We start from the raw sequence: 6,576 nt of genomic DNA on the forward strand, positions 1-6,576 counted from the left end.
ATGTAAGCTGTTATCTCCATAACTACTGAAGGGAATGGATTGAAACTTCACACACTTGTTCTCTGTGATTATCTAAGATGATTGGCACAAGTCCCATAACTCTGATTTGCTTTTTTTCATAATTATGCCCCTTTTTCGACTTAGAAATTCTTGGTTAAGTTTTTGTATGTAAGCTGTTATCTCCATAACTACTGAAGGGAATTGATTGAAACTTCACACACTTGTTCTCTGTGATTATCTAAGATGATTGGCACAAGTCCCATAACTCTGATTTGCTTTTTTACATAATTATGCCCCTTTTTCGACTTAGAAATTCTTGGTTAAGTTTTTGCATGTAAGCTGGTATCTCCATAACTACTGAAGGGAATGGATTGAAACTTCACACACTTGTTCTCTGTGATTATCTAAGATGATTGGCACAAGTCCCATAACTCTGATTTGCTTTTTAACATAATTATGCCCCTTTTTCGACTTAGAAATTCTTGGTTAAGTTTTTGCATGTAAGCTGGTATCTCCATAACTACTGAAGGGAATGGATTGAAACTTCACACACTTGGTCTCTGTGATTATCTAAGATGATTGGTACAAGTCCCATAACTCTGATTTGCTTTTTTTGCATAATTATGCCCCTTTTTCGACTCATGAATTCTTGGTTAAGTTTTTGCATGTAAGCTTGTCTCTCCATAACTACTGAAGGGAATGTATTGAAACTTGAAGAGTTTGTACCTTTTCGGACAATTTTATGTATTCATATAGGTAAGCATTATTATACTCAATGAAACACCCTTGTGACAAATTTTCGAATAGTCGAGCGTTACTGTCCTCCGACAGTTCTTGTTTATTAAGCATTTTACATGATACTTAACAACATTAAAAGATTTGGTTGTTTTTTTTCTTAGAATTATTGCACTTTTTTTCCATTTCTCTGAAAACTCAATGAAAATAAAATAGAATAGAATAGAATAATTTTATTTCACCAATCAAGGATGTATGCAGACAGGTGTTGATGCAGTGAATACACTGACTGACAGTTTCCGAACTAGCAGACAACAGGCTTTTCTTATCAGTAGAATTGCGAGTAAAGATATAAACTCGTCGCATATCTCACTGTATAAATTGTATGGAAAATGGTGTCAAAATTTAAATTAATTGGCCCTGCTCAGGTGCCATTGATTTTCCTTATATGAACATGTATAAAATAAAAACTTAAAAAAAAATCTTTTAAAAAACAAATAACTAGAGCTTAAATATAAAGCATGAAACATCTGCTAATGGGTGTCTACAAACTTAACATAGTTTGTTCAAATAAAAGACCTGGGGTCAAATTGGCCCGCCCAAGTGGTTATTGATTTTCCTGGCTTCCATTAATGGAAGCTTGGGAGTCATTTAATCCTGATTTTGGCTTGTGACATCCAAAATATAACCCTTTAACTTCTTTACCTTTGACTTCAAGTGCCGGACAATTTGCAGTCTGACATCCAAATTTTGAAACTTAACGGAAGCCCTGGTACATGTGTATATACATGTAGTAAAAACTTAAAAAATCTTCTTTAGTGAGTGTCTACCAAGTTTGTTCAAATAAGAGCCCTGAGATCAAAATTAGTCCCTGCCCCATGGGGGTCATTGATTTTCCTTATATATACACATCTTTATGCCCAAAGTGGGAGCATATAGCGTTGCACTTGTCCGTCCGTCTGTCCATCCGTACGTCTGTCCGTACCTCTCGAAATCTTGTGAACGCAACTCCTCTTAAACCGGATGGCAGATTTTGCTTAAACTTCCAGGGATGAACATCCTTGATGTGTAGATGGCAGTAAAGGAAGGAATTTTTGCTGCAACCAAATTTAACAGAATAATGGCCCTTTGTTGATTTTTTCACTATATACCATATAGAAATTTTGTGAACGCAACTCCTCTTAAACTGGATGGCAGATTTTGCTTAAACTTCCAGGGATGAACAACCTTAATATGTAGATGGAAGTAAATGAAGGACTTTTGGCTGCGACCAAATTTAACAGAATTATGGCCCTTTGTTGATTTTTTCACTATAATTATACCATATATATGTTGTCAGTGGGGGCATCCGTGTCCTTTGGACACAGTTCTAGTTTGGAACTGTAATGTTTTACACATGTATGCACTTTTTCAGATGCAAAAATGAATTTTGTGTTATCAGTTTAAGATTTAGATTTTATATCTGCTTTTGATTATAGTTTACAATATTACTTGTTCCTTATCATGGAGCAATTTCAGGGCCATCATGGCCCTTTTGTAATAATATTTCAGTGATATTAAAGTATTTTTATTAATCATGATGAAATAATGATTTAGCAAAAGTAACTGCCTGGCTGTAAGTTTTGCATTAACCAGTAAATGGCAGCTAGGGACTGTAAATTTAATTTTATGTAAATATTAAATCATTTGAGGAATTTATGTCAATAATGGTTTTCTGTCTTTTTTATAGACTACAGATAAAAGGGAACATGTACATGTAATTCTAAAAGAGGTAGAAATTACATAATTCTTAAAGAGCAAGAAAATACATAATTCTTAAAGAGGAAGAAATTACAAAATTCTAATAGAAGATATAGAAGAATGTGAATATAGTGCAAAGCCTAGAGCTGAAGGTTTAGTACACATTAAAGCAAGATGTTTCTGACATTAAAAGAGCTGGTAAGATGGTTTGGAATGACAGCGTTCGAGATCTGGGTACATCTTGTGACAATATTTATATTTTCTATTCTTGTTGTATTGAAACAAGAAGGTGTGCTGCACTTGACTTGGTGGTCAACATTTTCACCGCTTTATTTCGCAGACGGTCTCAACACATACTTCTGTATTATAGTGTTCATCCGACAGTACCAGGATTACGCATTTAGGCCGGCAGGATTAAGATTGATTTCATCATTGCTTTGTTGTTCATTACTGTTTGTGTTTAAGTTTTTATTGTGTAAGAAATTCAGTGAGCGATCATCAAGACTTTCACATACAGAGGTGATAGCGCCATTATTTCCACTACTGGTGATTCTCTCTATCAGATCATGTCAAGCTCAGCAACATTAGCTACAGGTGTATTTTATTTGACTCTGCAGACTGGTGTGTAAGTGACTCATCTGGTTTCCAATTTGGAAGTTTTGTAACGAGTCTTGGGGATTTAAATTGAACAGCCAACAGTTAAGAGCCGTGTTAGATTGCATGAAGTTCAAAATGCCCTAGGTGCTGTATACTGATGTTATAGGTTTGACTTCTACACGTATAACTTAACAGGGTTGTCCACCATGGCTGAGTGGTATAGGTTGTTTACCTTAAACCACATTTCCCCTCAACAATTCAGGTTCAAATGATGCCAGGGACTTTTGATTCTTTCATGTGAGGACCATTGCTATCCAGCTAGCTTAAGGAATGTCAGCCATTTAACTCAGGTGTCGGTTTGTGTCTGAAATAATGGACGGTTTGGACCTGAGGTCTCCATCCACCAGTACAGCTGGAAAGCAGCCATGTGACCTTGACAGTGCTTTACCCATATTAAACTCAACCAACCTTAAAAGATGAACAAATTATGAATGTCTCAGCATTATTTATAGTCACATTTGCTTGATGGGTTATTTATTGAAGTTCACTCATTCTCATAGAAATATACTGAATTAATTTACATGTACATTTTGTATATAAAAATATTAATTTGATTTAAGTGACAATTTATTTTGGTCTTCATAAAATTAATTTATCACATACCCGTGCTGATTTTGCGACTTCGTAAAAATAGTATTAAAGGGCCGCGCATATATTTTAATGTGACATCATTTGCGTTATAGAAAAATAGTGTAAAGACGCAGTAAATGTTAGCATTACACTATATGCGCGTCAACGAAAACTGATTAATTTGCACTTTAAACAGTCTTTATTTTGGGTATGTAGTAAATAGAATATTATATTCTTGTAGATTCATTATTGAATTTATTGAACTATTTGAATAAAATAATATTTTTGCTTGTTAAAGCCTCCCATAATTTTATTCAACTCATTCAATAAATTCAGTATTGAATCTACACTCATTCAATATCCTACTATATCTAAACATAGATAAAGGAAACTGGCCGTGACCTTCACAGACTTCACTCATAAATGACCTTGACTCTAATTTGGTTCCTTGTAAGACACAGAACACTTTTAACAAAATTGGTATTTTTAATATTTATCCAGATTTGACTGACCTTAAAATGATCTTTATTGTTACGATGAATATAATGAATTTTGCTTAAATTGTCAGAACTTTGTTATTTAGGAAATACATATTTATTTTGAGTGTATTGTTATAGAATAAGGCACGATCCCAGTGAAAATGAGCAGGATAATAATCACAAAGGCCACGAGGGCAGGCCTAAATGATTAATTACAAAGCATTTGAACGATAAACCCTGCATTATTATACTACAAAATGCAAGCAAAATTAATACCTTTTTCCATTCTAACATGCTAATAAAAAGAGAATTGATAATATGCTGAACTACATTAAGGTAAGAAGAAATCTGACCCTGACCTTAAAATGACCTTTGCTGTCGAGGTCAAATTAAAGAATTTTGCTTACATGTAGATTGGCTGAATTATTAACTTAATATTGTTATTTTTTTACATATCTGTTTTATACCATATGAAGGTGATGAATAACCCAAACAAAACCTCAACCTAAAAGTGATCTTTACCATGAATGTCAAATTATTGAACTTTGTCTTAATTATGAAAACTTTATCATGTATTTTCATGTTTTATTTATGTTCGACTTTGATCTTACAGTGACTTTGATGGTCAAGTTTTTGAATTTTACTTAGATTGTCATTACTTTGTTAATTTATGAATAGATTTTATTCCAACTTGGGCAAAATAACACTTACCTGAATGACAACATTGAAATGTCAATGGTGTTTAATCATGTTGAATAATGTTAGTGTGATCTTGATTTGTAAATGACCTTGACCCCCAAGGTCAAATATGAACTTGTTATAAAATTTTGTACCAGGAAATGATGTTTTCCTAGAGAACTCTTCACTACTATAATTTTCATCCAAGGTGTTGTTTGGCCTTAAAAATAAGAAAATGTTTTAATTTGCCCCTCTGCTTGCGGCCAGCTTTTGTTTTTTGCAAAATTACTTTTTAAACTGATTTAATCAGTAATAAAGAAGAATTTTGAAATATGACATTATGGTTCTGTGCAAGACAAATTGTTGGACATATTAATATATAATTTTTTTTATGTAAATTGTACTGGTACATTAGTATAACCAAGCACATGTATACACTAGTACAGCCAAATACACAAGATTGTTATTGAATTCTAGTCATTCCATGTGTGTAAACTTTGTAAAATATATTTATATTTAACAAATAAAACATGGCCTTGAGGGCAATATGCAAGTTTACAGACTGGTTGGTCAGACTGAGGAAGGTATATGGCCCGAAGCGCAGCTGAGGGACATATACCCTCCGAGGTCTGACCAACCAGTCCGTAAACTTGCATTTTGCCCGAAAGGCCATGTTTTATTGTTATATTATACCGAATCTAAATCATTTCATTCCTTTTGTTGCTGACAGTTTTACTATAATTTACTTTCAAATAATAATTTATTTGTTCAGTGTGTGAAATATTTCAAACCCTAGTCAGAATTATTATTATAATTTTAAAGCGATACAGCAAACAAACCATGCTCTTCTTTTGTTATTCAATTTTTAAAAATCAAATTAAACAGGCCGAAAACGAACTTTAAGATTTAATATGACGTCATCCAGTCCATATAAGAATTATGGACCGCCCCCGGTCTGTATGCGGTTTATGGACCGGGTGACGTCATATTAAATATAGAAGGGCGTATGCAAATGAGGTATAATATTGATTGTTTATTGTACACATGTTGTCTCTAACAGATGTCCTTGATAATCAGTGACTGTTTAAAGTAACATAGTTAACAATTTTATTGTAAATCATTGGTAGGAGCTGAAAAAGGTATATTGTTAGTTATCAAGATTTTGTTAGGTTATATGGCCCTGTATAAAAAAAGATTTTTTTCTCTTCTTAATTATCATAAGGCCTTTAAATGCAGCTTGGATAATATATTCTTGCATAGCAGACTGGTGTTTCCGTGAGTTTTACCCATGCTGGAAATTTCATCTGGCATGGGGGGGTGCCAGATGAGTCGCGTGCCAGACAACAACGTCATTGTTGCGCACTTTATGAAAGAACCGCCTTAAAATGACGTCCTTTTAGAAGGGAAATATGTCCTTAGGATGACATTATTTCGTCGTTGTTATTTAGGTTGTACAATGTAAGTTTATACGCTATTGTAAGAAAATAGTTATGGATGAAATGACTTTAATGTCCATGCACATGTATCATATTGAGGTAAACCATTTTAAATATGAAATAATATGTCAGAATATGCAAGAAAAATTATCTGACATATGTTTGCGGTTCGGACCGGAATATCCGTCCCTCGGGAACCCGCCCATGGGCGGGAACGAGGCAAGCCTTGTTACCACCCAATGGGCGGGTCCCCTCGGGACGGATATTCCGGTCCGAACCGC

Source organism: Ruditapes philippinarum, unplaced genomic scaffold (genome assembly GCF_026571515.1).
Source record: "Ruditapes philippinarum isolate M1 unplaced genomic scaffold, ASM2657151v2 ctg1846_1_1_1_1, whole genome shotgun sequence".
Taxonomy (NCBI): domain Eukaryota; kingdom Metazoa; phylum Mollusca; class Bivalvia; order Venerida; family Veneridae; genus Ruditapes; species Ruditapes philippinarum.